Raw genomic sequence first — 16,890 nt, forward strand, 5'->3', positions numbered from 1 at the left:
GTGGCATTAGAATCGCCCTGTAGTCACCCTCAAATGCCAGTTCTCTAAATTTTGTCAATTGTGCTCGTCGGATAGAACGTCGCCCTCCCTCCAATGGTTCCCGTTTGAGGTCTCGAAGCATGTCTGTAATACTTGCGCAATGTTCGAACCTACCAGTAACAAATATAGCAGCCTGTCTCTGAACTGCTTCGATGTCTTCCTTCAATCCAAGGTCCCCCTAGCGTCCTATAGGCGGTCTCCTTTACAGATGAAACATATTTTCCTAAAATTCTCCCAATAAACCGAAGTCGGACATTCCCCTTCGATACTGCAGTCCTCACATGCTCCTTCCATTTGACATTACTTTGGAACGTTACGTTAATCCACGTGAGTGTGCCATGCACCTCACTACTAATACTGTTTTCTAACATTATAGGTTTGTTTCTCTTGATCAGCTGCATTAACTTACATTTTTCCACATTTAAAACTAGCTACGATTCATCACACCATCTACAAATTTTGTCTAAGCCATCTGGTATCCTCCTACAACTACTCACCGACGACGACTTCCCATACACCATAGCATCATCAGCAAAGGGCCGCAGACTGCTCCTTGCACTGAGTACACTGCATGCTGAAGTAGCAATAAGCAAACAAGGAGAGAAGATACTGGGACCAGAACATTCCACAGTGCAACAAAGTAGAAGGTGGACATGGTAACTACACTACTGGCCATTAAAATTGCTACACCACGAAGATGACGTGCAACAGACGCGAAATTTAACCGACAGGAAGAAGATGCTGTGATATGCAAATGATTAGCTTTTCAGAGCATTCACACAAGGTTGGCGCCGGTACCGACACCTACAACGCGCTGACATGAGGAAAGTTTCCAACCGATTTCTCATACACAAACAGCAGTTGACCGGCGTTGCCTGGTGAAACGTTGTTGTGATGCCTCGTATAAGGAGGAGAAATGCGTACCATCACGTTTCCGGCTTTGATGAAGGTAGGATTGTAGCCCATCGCGATTGCGGTTTATCGTATCGCGACATTGCTGCTCGCGTTGGTCGAGATCCAATGACTGTTAGCAGAATATGGAATCGGTGGATTCAGGAGGGTAATACGGAACGCCGGGCTAGATCCCAACGGCCTCGTATCGCTAGCAGTCGAGATGACAGGCATCTTATCCGCATGGCTGTAACGGATCGTGCAGCCACGTCTCGATCCCTGAGTCAACAGATGGGGACATTCGCAAGACAACAACCACCTCCACGAACAGTTCGACGACGTTTGCAGCAGCATAGAGTATCAGCTCGGAGACCATGGCTGGGGTTACCCTTGACGCTGCATCACAGGAGCGCCTGCGATGGTGTACTCAACGGCGAACCTGGGTGCACGAATGGCAAAACGTCATTTTTTCGGATGAATCCAGGTTCTGTTTACAGCATCACGATGGTCGCATCGGTGTTTGGCGGCGGTGTTTGGCGACATCGCGGTTAACGCACATTGGAAACGTGTATTCGTCATCGCCATACTGGCGTATCACCTGGCGTGATAGTATGGGGTGCCATTGGTTACACGTCTCGGTCACCTCTTGTTCGCATTGACGGCACTTTGAACAGTGGACGTTACACTTCAGATGTGTTACGACCCGTGACTCTACCCTTCATTCGATCCCTGCAAAACCCGACATTTCAGCAGGATAATGCATGACCGCATGTTGCAGGTCCTGTACGGGCCTTTCTGGGTACAGAAAATGTTCGACTACTGCTCTGGCCAGCACATTCTCCAGATCTCTCACCAACTGAAAACGTCTGGTCAACGGTGGCCGAGCAACTGGCTCGTCACAATACACCAGTCACTACTCTTGATGAACTGTGGTATCGTGTTGAAGCTGCATGGGCAGCTGTACCCGTACACGCCATCCAAGTTCTGTTTCACTCAATGGCCAGGTGTATCAAGGCCGTTATTACGGCCAGAGGTGGTTGTTCTGGGTACTTATTTCTCAGGATCTATGCGCCCAAATTGCGTGAAAATGTAATCACATGTCAGTTGTAGTATAATATATTCGTCCAATGAATACCCGTTTATCATCTGCATTTCTTCTTGGAGAAGCAATTTTAATGACCAGTAGTGTAACATAATCTATAATTTACTACGAAAAGTTAACACACACATCAAAAAAAGTTTTGCATCAACTCAGTTTCGAGACTACAAAAATCTGTACAGGTTATTGGAATAGAGATCAACATAAACATCATTTCCGCCCTTTTTATTGCTCATGAAGACCACGCATTGTTTGTTCTACCATCATACAGCGCGACCTTCAAAGGCGATGGTCCAGACTGCTGTACACACCGGTACCTCTAATAAGCAGTAGCACGTTCACTTTCATTTATGCATGCCTGTATTTGTCGTGGCACACTTATCTACAAGTTCATCAAGGCACTATTGGTCCAGATTGTCCCACTCCTAAACGGCGATTCGGCGTAGATAGCTCATAGTGGTTGGTCGGTCACGTCGTCCTAAAACAGCACTTTCCAATCTATCCCAGGCATGCTCGATAAGGTTCATGTCTGGAGAACATGCTGGCCACTCTAGTCGAACGATGTCGTCATCCTGAAGGAAATCATTCACAAGATGTGCACGATGGGGTCGCGAACTGTAGTCCATGAAGACGAATATCTCGCCAATATCCTGCCGATATGGTTGCACTATCGGTCGGAGCAGGGCATTCACGTATTGTACAGCCGTTACGGCGCCTTCCATGACCACCAGCGGCGTACGTCGGCCCCACATAATGCCATCCCAAAACATCAGGGAATTCCTACCTTGCTGCACTCGCTGCACAGCGTGTCTAAGGCGTTTAGCCTGACCGGGTTGCCTCCAAACACGTCTCGGACGATTGTCTGATTGAATGCATATGCGAAATTCGTCGGTGAAGAGAACTTGATGCCAATCGTGAGCGGTCCTTTCGGCATGTTGTTGCGCCCATCTGTACCACTCTGCATGGTGTCGTGGTTGCAAAGATGGACCTCGCCATGGACGTCGGGAGTGAAGTTGCGCATCATGCAGCCCATTGCGCCCAGTTTGAGTCGTACGACGACGTCCTGTGGCTGCACGAAAAGCATTATTCAGTGCGGTGGCCTTGCTGTCAGGGTTTCTCCGAGCCATGATCCGTAGGTAGCGGTCATCCACTGCAATGATAGCCCTTGGGCGGCCTGAGCGACGCATGGCACCGACAGTTCCTGCCTCTCTGTATCTCCTCCTTGTCGGAACAACGTCGCTTTGGTTCACCCCGAGACGCCTGGACACTTCCCTTGTTGAGAGCCCTTCCTGGCACAAAGTAACAATGCGGACGTGATCGAAGCGGGGTATTGACAGTCTAGCCATTGTTGAATTACAGTCAACACGATCCGTGTACCTCCTTTCTGGTGGAATGACTGGAACTTATCGGCTGTCAGATCCCCTCCGTCTAATAGGCGCTGATGGCTCTGAGCACTATGGGACGCTGATCATGCATGGTTGTTTACATCTTTGGGCGGGTTTTGTGACATCTCTGAACAGTCAAGGGGCTGTGTTTATGATACAATATCCACAGTCAACGTCTATCTTTAGGTCTGGGAACCAGTGTGATGCAAAACATTTTTTGATGTGTGTATATGAAAGTCTATAGTTTAGGAATGTTGTTGTAATGAGCAACGATAAATAGGTAAGATAGTTCTTTAAATGTGTAATTCATGTATTAATTATCGTGTTAAATAATGATCTTTATATCCTGGAAGAATCAACGATTAACACACACTGGAGTAAAGCACTTGTTTACGTCAAATAGGAAAACATTTTATGTAGGGTCAAAGTGACTCCGCCGTTTTGTGAATGTCAGAAACTCTTTCTTTCTAGTGTTAGGTGTGTACCAACAGTCCAGCGAGCAGTCCGAATCAGGAAAGTAGTACAGGCAGCAAGGTCGAACTCTACTGACCAGTGGCGGGTACTTAACGCTTGAGTGGACTTGTAAGGCCGCTTGGCTAGTGTGGCGCCGCGGTAATTGCAGGCCGTCTCGCTCCAGTGAACGGCTCCACGTGACATGATTGCCGCGGCGGCGTGATCTGCTCCATATCAATACGCAGGCTGGGTGGGGAATCCCAATTACTGCGTCGGATACTGAACAGGTCGAATCTTTACTTGTATGTCAGACACAAATTTCGAAGTAATACTTCCACCTTCTTGGGATACTGACAGTCAAGGGAAGTACAAAATTCAAATATATTATGCCGGTAGCAGCACTGCTACTTCGGTTTCTTGCTACCGGGGACAATTACCCCGGCTTGGCGTTCCAAGTGAAGGTATCTACTGCATGGATATGCAATTTATTCCAGAAGTTTGTCGCCCTCTGGTAAAATTTCTGAATAGCCATATTGTGATAAGTTTAAAAGCTTAAGTATCCTCGTACTGACGAGTGATCGACGACTCATTAAAAGATCAAATGTTTATTAACAACACCAGAAGTCAATTACAATGTCCTTCGATAAATATCCACATAACTACATAAACAGAACTGCCTCTCCTATGAAGTTGTCTGCGATGTGCCTACTCGACAAACCCTAGAGTCGTGGTAGGCGGCAGTGTGTAAGGTTCAAATGGTTCAAATGGCTCTGAGCACTATGGGACTTAACATCTGTGGTCATCAGTCCCCTAGAACTTAGAACTACTTAAACCTAACTAACCTACGGACATCACACACATCCATGCCCGAGACAGGATTCGAACCTGCGACCGTAGCAGCTGCGCGGTTCCAGACTGAAGCGCCTAGAACCGCATGGCCACAACGGTCGGCGGCAGTGTGTAAGAGTTGGGACGTTACTGTGTAAGGTGGCTATAATTTCGCACCTTACAAGCACTCGTCTACATACTTTGCCGTGATTTACAACCGGAATTTTGTATCATTTGATAGGCTGTACATTGCATATATCAATATTTAAAGAAGACTGACATTGTCACGTACACCTTGTAAGCCGCGCGGGATTAGCCGAGCGGTCTAGGGCGCTACAATCATGGACTGTGCGGCTGGTCCCAGCGGAGGTTCGAGTCCTCCCTCGGGCATGGGTGTGTGTGTTTGTCCTTAGGATAATTTAGGTTAAGTAGTGTGTACGCTTAGGGACTGCTGACCTTAGAAGCTAAGTCCCATAAGCTTTCACACACATTTGAACAATTTTTGATCACCTTGTAAATGGTTGTTAACGCTTACTGCATGAAAGGTGACGGAGTCTCTTTATTATGGTTCAAAATGGTTCAAATGGCTCTGAGCACAATGGGACTCAACATCTGAGGTTATGTCCCCTACAACTTAGAACTACTTAAACCTAACCGACCTAGGGACATCACGCACATCCATGCCCGAGGCAGGATTCGAACCTGCGACCGTAGCGGTCTCGCGGCTCCAGACTGTAGCGCCTAGAACCGCACGGCCACTCCGGCCGGCCGTAATGAATGATTGCCTGTACTAGTAGAAGTTGGAACGCTAGTGGAAATGAAACGGCAGGCGTAATTCAGGCAGGCCCTGGGTGGAAAAGCCCGCACAGGTGTGTTGGTTCTGCTTAACACAGGAAGTAGCACTAGCCGGACGGTCGGGGCACCTGAGCGCTGAAGCACAATAGAGTGGCGGCTGGCCTGTGTTGTAGCTAGCCGAGAAGGATAAACGGAAACGCTGAAAATCTTGGACGCAGCAGAGAGGAGCATGGAAGCATTACATCGGAAATCACGGAGGCCGAGTTATTTCTGAGGATTTTTACTCTGAGAAGCGTACCATCGTATGAATTCCTAATTAACGGGGATAGGTACTTCCTCGCAAACCTTTCGCGCTGGACGACAAAAGACTAAAATATGGTTGGTCGGCGTTCGGAAGAATTCCGTGGTTTCGAGGGTATGATTCGCCTTCTGCAGTTACGAGGGAGGGGAGGCGAGCTTTGTTGGGAAGCCAGCAGTGGAGAGAAAGAGGTCTTCCGATTTGAGCGCCTGTGTTTGATGGTCACTCAGTATCAGCTTTTGTTGGTACAGACGGACTTGCTGTCTTTGCTCTCAGGAGATTTTATACTTAGAACGGTTACGCACTGTACTGTTGCGAACTTATACAATTCTCGTCTTCGCTTCCGGCTAGGGAGTCGTCGTTGAGTATGCAGCGTTCAGTGATAGAGAGCACGTCTATACTCAAGTAGAGACGTTATCTGAATTCTGTCCTTGTGGCTGGGAGCTTGCGTTTCTCGTCTGTAGAACACAGAGGGGAGAAGACAGTATACTGGATAGAGGACCGCCTTCTGTCGTCCTAGTGTTTGAAAGAGTTTATTTTGTGGCTGGAGTTCTTCCAGCGTTGCAGACGTGTTCGAGAACCATCACTCCGTCGCAATGGATGCAGTACATATGGTGATTTGCTAAGTGCTTCAGCTTATTAGGGCTATACGGCTAAACAGCGGTTATCACGCTAGTTTAGTTTCCACTGAGGTTGCACATCACTGTAGATCATCATCGAAAAGAGTTTCCTCTAGTGTTTGGTACGTAGATGACGTCAGTCATCTCGCGTTATTTATATTAGATCGCGTAGCCATAAAAAGGGGTAGATTTGGGCACTTGATCAGTAATATTAGTCAGGAAAAATAAGCATTTGTAATATAAAGGGGTTTTAATGTACAATAAATGTATAAGCAGAAACAACATTTATTATTTATTAATTACTAGTTCTTTTAATAATTCATTTATGTTTAGGATGTAATTTATATGTTAAAGAGCAAGGAGGAGAAAATATCACAATTAGGAGATCGTAAGATCTGCTTCAAGAGGTAGTCAGATAGGGCCAAATCTTGATTTTTGCATTCAGTATTTTCCGTTGCGCGCATTCATTTTACATCCGCCTGGAGTAGCAACTTGGATCTGGGCCGGTGGTGTTGGCGTGTGATGGCTGACGTGCTGCTGGTGAGGCTCAAGACGAAATGGGTCGGTGCCGAAGGCGTACAGCCATGAGACAGAAGTGCTGCTTGTAGCGCTGGGACTAAACTGCCCGTATTGTCGACTTGAGGTGTAGGGCGTAGTTGACTTAGCACTACTTTTTTTTTTTTGGTCATTTGTGTGCCGAAGAGAGATCGTCTTTACTTCTGGAGTGACGGGTTGGGAGACAGTTTCACTTTATTTATTGCACATTCAGAGGTACTTGGACTCCCTAGAGGCCCAGGACACGTGACCTGGCACATCAAAATAGTTGTCCTGCCGAAAGCGCTCTCTACTGCGACAGGCACGTTGCCCGTCGGTGAGGTTGGCGCCTCCAGACGCTGTGGAGGCGACGTTTAGCTCCTTGGTAAACAGTACAGGCCATACAAGGAAAACATGCCTATTTTGATGAGAGCCATTTACGAACATCCTCCTGGTAGGACAGCTGCCCGCGCGGCGGAGGAAACGACTACCAGGCGGATAAAAGAAAAGCAGTTAACGAGTGTTTCACTGGTAAACAGAACACTTAGTTGACACTTAACAAGAATACGGCATACGTGTTTATTTCTAAAGATGCAACACTGTGGAATGGCAGTGCTGCAAGGATAACACATTTACATGTACCGGGTCATAAAAAAGTCAGTATAAATTTGAAAACTGAATAAATCACGGAATAAATTTATACTGACTTTTTGATCACCCGGTATAGGAGTCTAGTTCCTTCAGTATTGGTGCGTGTGTGTGTGTGTGTGTGTGTGTGTGTGTGTGTGTATGTGTCTGTGAGAGAGACTCCTTCGGTATTGGTGTGTGTGTGTGTGTGAGAGAGAGAGAGAGAGAGAGAGAGAGAGAGAGAGAGAGAGAGAGACAGACAGACAGAGAGAGAGAGAGAGAGAGAGAGAGAGAGAGATAAGGGGAACTTACTTCGTCAAAAGCGTTGAACTAGATCACTGGAACTACTTTTTCGTTTACTTCAGGCTTCCAAACTATAAATAAGAATGGCAGATTGTTGCATGTCGCTCTGAAGCGATATGGGAGCTCCGTCACAATCTTGTAGCTTTGACTGGAAAACATGTTAGCAACGCTGAAAGCTTTCCTTTCCATCCGATGTTACAGTGCAAGTTTCTCCACCAGCTCTTCCCTCTTCTTCCAACCGGAATGAAAGGAAGTGGCTAATATAAAAACCAAAACGGCTGCCTCATATCAAGGGCCCCAGAATGGCTACGTTTTCAGACACATATTCGTACTGTACCCGTCGGAAGTACAATCGAAGGATTTTTTGTTTTTCTTCAAGGTTGCCTCTGTTACTTCTAGGTTGCGCTTTTCATAACATTTGTGAGGAACTGGAGACAGTCATCTCGGTTCACTCTGTCTTCATATTTGTGGAATCAAACAACCAAAAACGAATTCCATGTGTTTCTCGCTGCACCACTCGGCCATAGTGCGAACGGAAAGGAAAATGCGAATGAATTTTCAACAATCAGACGCGTGTCTACCCGACTAGAATGGGGAAATCCGGCGCCTGAACATAAATTACATGCATGCGTGACTTTGTACTATTTCGTGCGCTCCCTTGCAAATTCGTGCAAAAGCCGCAAGCAGGTAGTTCAAATGGTTCAAATGGTTCTGAGCACTATGCGACTTAACTTCTGAGGACATCAGTCGCTTAGAACTTAGAACTAATCAAACCTAACTAACCTAAGGACATCACACGTATGCCCGAGGCAGGATTCGAACTTGCGAGCGTAGCGGTCGCTCGGCTCCAGACTATAGCGCCTAGAACCGCACGGAAACTCCGGCCGGCGCAAGCAGATAGTGCCCACGGAAATTTGTGCAGGTGTAAATTCACATATGAATTCTATAGTTACGCATAAATGTACATTCGATGATACACGAAGGTTGCCAATACAAATCTAAGCTTTTACTCACACACCAAAACGTAATGGAGCTTATGGGCCGTGGCGACCAAGTGATAACAGGAAAAGAATGGGCAGAGAGTGAGTACACGATAACTTCGTGCGTAGACCACCTGAGTGTTTCAACCGAAAAGTTTGGACAAAAGCAGTAGTTTTCGACGTGAGGGCAAAGGCTAGCACAAGGCTAATGTACACTCCTGGAAATTGAAATAAGAACACCGTGAATTCATTGTCCCAGGAAGGGCAAACTTTATTGACACATTCCTGGGGTCAGATACATCACATGATCACACTGACAGAACCACAGGCACATAGACACAGGCAACAGAGCATGCACAATGTCGGCACTAGTACAGTGTATATCCACCTTTCGCAGCAATGCAGGCTGCTATTCTCCCATGGAGACGATCGTAGAGATGCTGGATGTAGTCCTGTGGAACGGCTTGCCATGCCATTTCCACCTGGCGCCTCAGTTGGACCAGCGTTCGTGCTGGACGTGCAGACCGCGTGAGACGACGCTTCATCCAGTCCCAAACATGCTCAATGGGGGACAGATCCGGAGATCTTGCTGGCCAGGGTAGTTGACTTACACCTTCTAGAGCACGTTGGGTGGCACGGGATACATGCGGACGTGCATTGTCCTGTTGGAACAGCAAGTTCCCTTGCCGGTCTAGGAATGGTAGAACGATGGGTTCGATGACGGTTTGGATGTACCGTGCACTATTCAGTGTCCCCTCGACGATCACCAGTGGTGTACGGCCAGTGTAGGAGATCGCTCCCCACACCATGATGCCGGGTGTTGGCCCTGTGTGCCTCGGTCGTGTGCAGTCCTGATTGTGGCGTTCACCTGCCCGGCGCCAAACACGCATACGACCATCATTGGCACCAAGGCAGAAGCGACTCTCATCGCTGAAGACGACACGTCTCCATTCGTCCCTCCATTCACGCCTGTCGCGACACCACTGGAGGCGGGCTGCACGATGTTGGGGCGTGAGCGGAAGACGGCCTAACGGTGTGCGGGACCGTAGCCCAGCTTCATGGAGACGGTTGCGAATGGTCCTCGCCGATACCCCAGGAGCAACAGTGTCCCTAATTTGCTGGGAAGTGGCGGTGCGGTCCCCTACGGCACTGCGTAGGATCCTACGGTCTTGGCGTGCATCCGTGCGTCGCTGCGGTCTGGTCCCAGGTCGACGGGCACGTGCACCTTCCGCCGACCACTGGCGACAACATCGATGTACTGTGGAGACCTCACGCCCCACGTGTTGAGCAATTCGGCGGTACGTCCACCCGGCCTCCCGCATGCCCACTATACGCCCTCGCTCAAAGTCCGTCAACTGCACATACGGTTCACGTCCACGCTGTCGCGGCATGCTACCAGTGTTAAAGACTGCGATGGAGCTCCGTATGCCACGGCAAACTGGCTGACACTGACGGCGGCGGTGCACAAATGCTGCGCAGCTAGCGCCATTCGACGGCCAACACCGCGGTTCCTGGTGTGTCCGCTGTACCGTGCGTGTGATCATTGCTTGTACAGCCCTCTCGCAGTGTCCGGAGCAAGTATGGTGGGTCTGACACACCGGTGTCAATGTGTTCTTTTTTCCATTTCCAGGAGTGTATATATGCAGTGCTTTTGAAATAGCGGAGACCTCAAACGATAGCAGAAGTAGTTAAAAAGAGAATGAAAAAGCCTCAGTAATGCCGAGAAGGACACGCTCCTCTAGCCTTAAAGATACGATGATGATATTTAATTATATACCAAAAAATACGGTTTTTGATACCTTCATTTTCTGGAGACATGCGTGACAGACAGGAGAACCATGTCTAATAAACAGGAAAGATGGGATTTATGAATAAATCGAGACGATTAATTACACCGAAAAATAGCATTTTTAACATTTATTTAAATTTAATACATTGGTCTTTCAAAACAAATTCTTACCGAAGGAATGTCAACATTTCCTCCGTCTGATGATCCATTTTTTTCCACCCATAGTGCCCGTTTCGTGTTTTGCTCACTGTGACGGCATTACCCAGCAGTGGCCGCATAGAAAGCAAGATTTCCGATCTCTTTTCTGCACTCGACGTCATGACAACGTGCTATTTATGCACTAGTGATGAGCTTCTTGTGGCCTATAAAGTTGAAACGGCAAAATTTCGGTGGTTGTTCAGTGTAAGCATTTTGATGTGATGGACCCGTGGCTCATTACAGAGTAATTGATTTCTTACTTCCGTTTAACTTCGTATGTGTATTGCATTGCAAATATCTGCACATTAGTATTTTGGAACATATGCTGTGTTCGAATGTTATGTAATATCTCGAAGAAAACGATCTATTGTCACATAACCAGCAAGGACTCAGAAAATATTATTTTTGTGAAAGTGGCTCTTTATTCACACGAAATGACTGCTATCGACAGCGGATCTCAAGTTGATTCCATATTTCTAGACTTCCAGAAGGTTTCTGATACGTTCCTCAAAAGCGGATTCTAATCGATTGCGTGGCTATGGAGTATCATCTCTGTTGCGCGACTGGATTCGTGATTTCCTGCCACAAAGGTGACAGATAGAGATAACCAGGGGAAGTCACATAGTGAAACAGAAGTGATGCCTGATATAGCGCTATAGGCATTCTGCTGTTCTTAATCTATATAAACGATTTAGGAGCCAATCTGAGCAGCCCTCGTAAGTTGTCTAGTAAAGTCATCAGAAGATCAAATCGAATTGCTAAATGAATTATGTAAGACCTCTATGTGATGCGAAGAGTGACAGTTAACCCTAAATAATAATATGTGACGTCTTCCACATCAGTGCTAATAAAGACACGGTAAGCCACACACATTTCAAGGCTACCGATTCAACCAAAGACGTTGGGATTAAAATAATGAACAACTTAAGCTAGAATCATTACACTGAAAATGTTTTGGGAAAGGCGAACCAAGACTGCGCTTTTGTTGGTAGAACACTTACAAAATGCAACATATCTACTAAAGAGACTGCCTACACCACCCTTGTCCATCCTCTTAGTGGTACGGGATTCTTAGAGAAGAGGATCAACGGAGGAGATCAGGAAAGTTCGAAGGAGGGCTGCTCGTTTTTTTTTTTTTTTTTTTTATTACGAATTAGGGGAGAGAGTGTCACTGATACGATAAGCGATTTGGAATGATTATGATTAAAACAAAGGCATTTATTTGTTGCGGCGAGATGTTTTCATCAAAGTTCAATCCCCAACCTTGTGTTCCGAATGCGAAAATACACTCCTGGAAATGGAAAAAAGAACACATTGACACCGGTGTGTCAGACCCACCATACTTGCTCCGGACACTGCGAGAGGGCTGTACAAGCAATGATCACACGCACGGCACAGCGGACACACCAGGAACCGCGGTGTTGGCCGTCGAATGGCGCTAGCTGCGCAGCATTTGTGCACCGCCGCCGTCAGTGTCAGCCAGTTTGCCGTGGCATACGGAGCTCCATCGCAGTCTTTAACACTGGTAGCATGCCGCGACAGCGTGGACGTGAACCGTATGTGCAGTTGACGGACTTTGAGCGAGGGCGTATAGTGGGCATGCGGGAGGCCGGGTGGACGTACCGCCGAATTGCTCAACACGTGGGGCGTGAGGTCTCCACAGTACATCGATGTTGTCGCCAGTGGTCGGCGGAAGGTGCACGTGCCCGTCGACCTGGGACCGGACCGCAGCGACGCACGGATGCACGCCAAGACCGTAGGATCCTACGCAGTGCCGTAGGGGACCGCACCGCCACTTCCCAGCAAATTAGGGACACTGTTGCTCCTGGGGTGTGGGCGAGGACCATTCGCAACCGTCTCCATGAAGCTGGGCTACGGTCCCGCACACCGTTAGGCCGTCTTCCGCTCACGCCCCAACATCGTGCAGCCCGCCTCCAGTGGTGTCGCGACAGGCGTGAATGGAGGGACGAATGGAGACGTGTCGTCTTCAGCGATGAGAGTCGCTTCTGCCTTGGTGCCAATGATGGTCGTATGCGTGTTTGGCGCCGTGCAGGTGAGCGCCACAATCAGGACTGCATACGACCGAGGCACACAGGGCCAACACCCGGCATCATGGTGTGGGGAGCGATCTCCTACACTGGCCGTACACCACTGGTGATCGCCGAGGGGACACTGAATAGTGCACGGTACATCCAAACCGTCATCGAACCCTTCGTTCTACCATTCCTAGACCGGCAAGAGAACTTGCTGTTCCAACAGGACAATGCACGTCCGCATGTATCCCATGCCACCCAACGTGCTCTAGAAGGTGTAAGTCAACTACCCTGGCCAGCAAGATCTCCGGATCTGTCCCCCATTGAGCATGTTTGAGACTGGATGAAGCGTCATCTCACGCGGTCTGCACGTCCAGCACGAACGCTGGTCCAACTGAGGCGCCAGGTGGAAATGGCATGGCAAGCCGTTCCACAGGACTACATCCAGCATCTCTACGATCGTCTCCATGGGAGAATAGCAGCCTGCATTGGTGCGAAAGGTGGATATACACTGTACTAGTGCCGACATTGTGCATGCTCTGTTGCCTGTGTCTATGTGCCTGTGGTTCTGTCAGTGTGATCATGTGATGTATCTGACCCCAGGAATGTGTCAATAAAGTTTCCCCTTCCTGGGACAATGAATTCACGGTGTTCTTATTTCAATTTCCAGGAGTGTATTTTGGTGACCATCACTTACGTAAGGAGACATGGCCATCCTAATGAAATAAGAGAAAACAGAGCTCGCACGGAAAGATTTGAATGTTCATTTTTCGCAAGTGCTAGAGGGAAAAGGTCGACATATATACTCTAAGATAAATAAAAACACCAGCCCGCATCTCGTGGTCGTGCGGTAGCGTTCTCGCTTCCCACGCCCGGGTTCCCGGGTTCGATTCCCGGCGGGGTCAGGGATTTTCTCTGCCTCGTGATGGCTGGGTGTTGTGTGCTGTCCTTAGGTTGTGTGCTGTCCTTAGGTTTAAGTAGTTCTAAGTTCTAGGGGACTGATGACCATAGATGTTGAGTCCCATAGTGCTCAGAGCCATTTGAGCCATAAATAAAAACACCAAACAAAAAACAAAAAAAGAAAAATACGCACCACGAAGGAGTTACGCAAATTGGTCGTACAGTTATCGACGGAAAATGCAAAATTGTAAACTTTGGTGGCCGATGGATAAATTTGTGAGGCTGCACAGCAATTTCACCGTGCAGATTGCAAAGATTTTACAAAGAGGTGACATCTAGATGCCACGACATATAATCTTTGCGAATTGCATTCCATTCACTCAGATGGACAGCAAATATGTTTCCCAGACAGGCGCATGGACAATATACGCAGATGTCAGCATTTGAGAGACGACTTGTAGCTACGGTCAAAGAAGGCAGTTGGAGTAGTCGGAGAATCACTCGACATTTGAATAAAAGCGATGGCACTATTCGACGATGTTGGTAGGAATGGGTGAACCACAGCCGAACACAGCGTCAAGAAGGAAGCGGTCGACCTGAAGAGACGACAGAACACGAGGACCGAGAAACCGTCAGAAAGGCACTCACAGCCCTAGATTCACCATTATCATCGATGCTACGCCCAGCTGGTGTTTCAGTGACCACAAAGATCATTAACAAGCGACTCATAGGAAGGAAAAATGGAACTGATCGAATGGCGTCAGTGGCCGGGAGTTCCCAGGTGGGAAGTCCGGCCGCCCCCAAGTGCAAGTCTTATTGAGTGCGACGCCACATTGGGCGCCTTGCGCGTCGACGATGGGGATGAAATGATTATGATGAGGACAGCGCAACACCCAGTCCCTGAGGGAAGAAAATCTCCCACCCCAGCCGGGAATCGAACCCGGGCCCCCATGCGTGGCATTCCAAGGCGCTGACCGTTCACCTATTGGAGGGGACTCATAGGAAGGGAACTGAGCTCACGGCACCCCTTGCTCCGACTATCCTTGTCTTCTGTACACCAACAAGCCCGTATCAGGGGTGTTGGGCACACTCGACATGGAATCTAATTGACTGGAGTAGAATTGTCTTCAGTGTTGAGTCCCACTTCCAGTTCAGCCCCGATGACCAACGACAAAGTGTCTGGTGACGCCCCGGACGGCAGTTTGATACCTGTATGACTGTCGCCCACCATATTACCCGATAACTAAGCGTGATGGTCTGGGGTGGCATTTCTTTTCATAGAAGGACTCCTTTGGTTGTCATCTGCGGCGCCCTTACAGCAGGGCGGTATATCGACGATATTCTGCGCCCCGTTCTGTTGTCATCCAGGGCTTACATTTCAGCCCGTTCGCACACAGCGATAGTTTCTACTACTTGTCTCCGTGGTTGACAAATCCTGCTTTGGTCAGCAAGGTAGCCAAATGGCTCCGAAATTCAGAAAGTTTGTAGCACTGACAATCTATCGAGCCAACTGAACGTAAGTTTCTTAATTAGTGCCTCAAGTGATGCTTTGATAGTCAATGACAGCTGTAAATTATCAAGCACTGCTGCGCCAGAGGATTGTATCAAGTTAAGTAAACCTCATTAGATACAGGTCAGTTTTTCATGCAAAACCACTGTTTTGTCTTGTTACCCAAACATGTTTTGGTATCTCTGTGCCGTCTTCAGTGGATATTGTTTATTGAAAACGCGATTTTACTTTATGTGGTTTTGCAGGACCATCTGTATGGTGCTCTGCACTGAAAGCTTTCCATGTTTTGTTGGGCCAGATCCTTCTTTTGCGTTCTGAGGGCACTGTACGCACATGTTACTGTACTTAGGGTAGTTTCGTTCGTACAAACGCCTTTTTACTTCGTAAAAAGCGGTTAACACTATGTTTGCTCATATAATGCTCACTGCGTTTGCATGGGGGCTTAATTATATATTATTCAAATAATTTTAATTTTTTAGTAGCTGTATGTCCGATTACGAGGTCTCGTAAACGGTTGGCCCTGACTAGTTTAAGTACGCAATCTCACTGCATAGAATAACAACAAAGAATGAAAGAAAATTTCCGTTAACACAATTAATTAATTAAGTCCCCAGCAACTATAAAACCTACGAAACCAAAACACAAGTGTAATTGTTCTGTGTGTGGAAGTGTGATTCAACGTACACATCTGGCACGGTTCTTCTTCAATAAGACAAGAAATTTTAAATACCATTTATACTGAAGTAATTAAAAAAAATAGAAATACTATAATTGAGTAAGGAAGCCAGAATTACACTCTAATACAAGAACACAAGCCAGATGCTTTGTTGACTGAACCTGTAATGACGCATTATTTAAGACATTGAAATAATAAAAAGAAAAGGGAATTTTTTTACCTTCATATATATTGACGAAAAGCACTCTGATCATTACAATATCTCCATTCGAACAACATCTGCTGTCTAGCCCATCAAACAAACTGCATAAAACATGGAACAAGCACTCCCTACTACAACATCTGAACACCGACTCACTACTACCGCATCTCAACACCGACTCACTACTACCACATCTCAACAAGCACTCTCCACCACGACTTCTCGACAAGAACTGAAAGTGGAGGCGGCTGAATAATACTCTTTGGCGCAATCTCTGGCGCTGTGGCTCAGTGTAGCCACCTTTCACGTTTTATGAAGTAAAAAGGCGTTTGTACGAACAAAATTACCAAAGTACAGTAACATGTGTGTAGAGAGTGCTCAGAACGCAAAAGAAGAAGGATCAGTCATAACAAAAGATGAAAAGCTTTCAGTGCAGGACACCATACACATGGTGCTGCAAAACCATGTAATGTAAAATCAGTTTTCGACAAACAAAACCCGATGAGGATCGCGCAGAGATGCCGAAACATGTTTGGGTAACAAGACAAAACAGTGTTTTTGCATACAAGCCGGACATGATCCAATAATTTAACTGAAAACAGAGAAAAAAAGGCTAGACCTGCAGATCCAAAAGATGAGTATTAAGTAAATCTTTTTATCATTCACGAATAAAGTGAAATAATATTTTATATATTGCAGTTCAGATCAGCAAAATCCCAGAGCAATTAAA

At 47.2% G+C, this 16,890-nt stretch overlaps 1 protein-coding gene across 2 annotated transcripts in view; it reads right to left on the bottom strand.

Moving 5' to 3' along the window:
• The window catches only part of LOC124794675 (alpha-1,3-mannosyl-glycoprotein 4-beta-N-acetylglucosaminyltransferase A), an 834,427-nt gene that overhangs the window by 527,253 nt on the left and 290,284 nt on the right, over positions 1–16,890 (bottom strand). The gene's annotated exons all lie outside the window — the stretch shown is intronic.

Source organism: Schistocerca piceifrons, chromosome 4, assembly GCF_021461385.2.
Source record: "Schistocerca piceifrons isolate TAMUIC-IGC-003096 chromosome 4, iqSchPice1.1, whole genome shotgun sequence".
Taxonomy (NCBI): Eukaryota; Metazoa; Arthropoda; class Insecta; order Orthoptera; family Acrididae; genus Schistocerca; species Schistocerca piceifrons.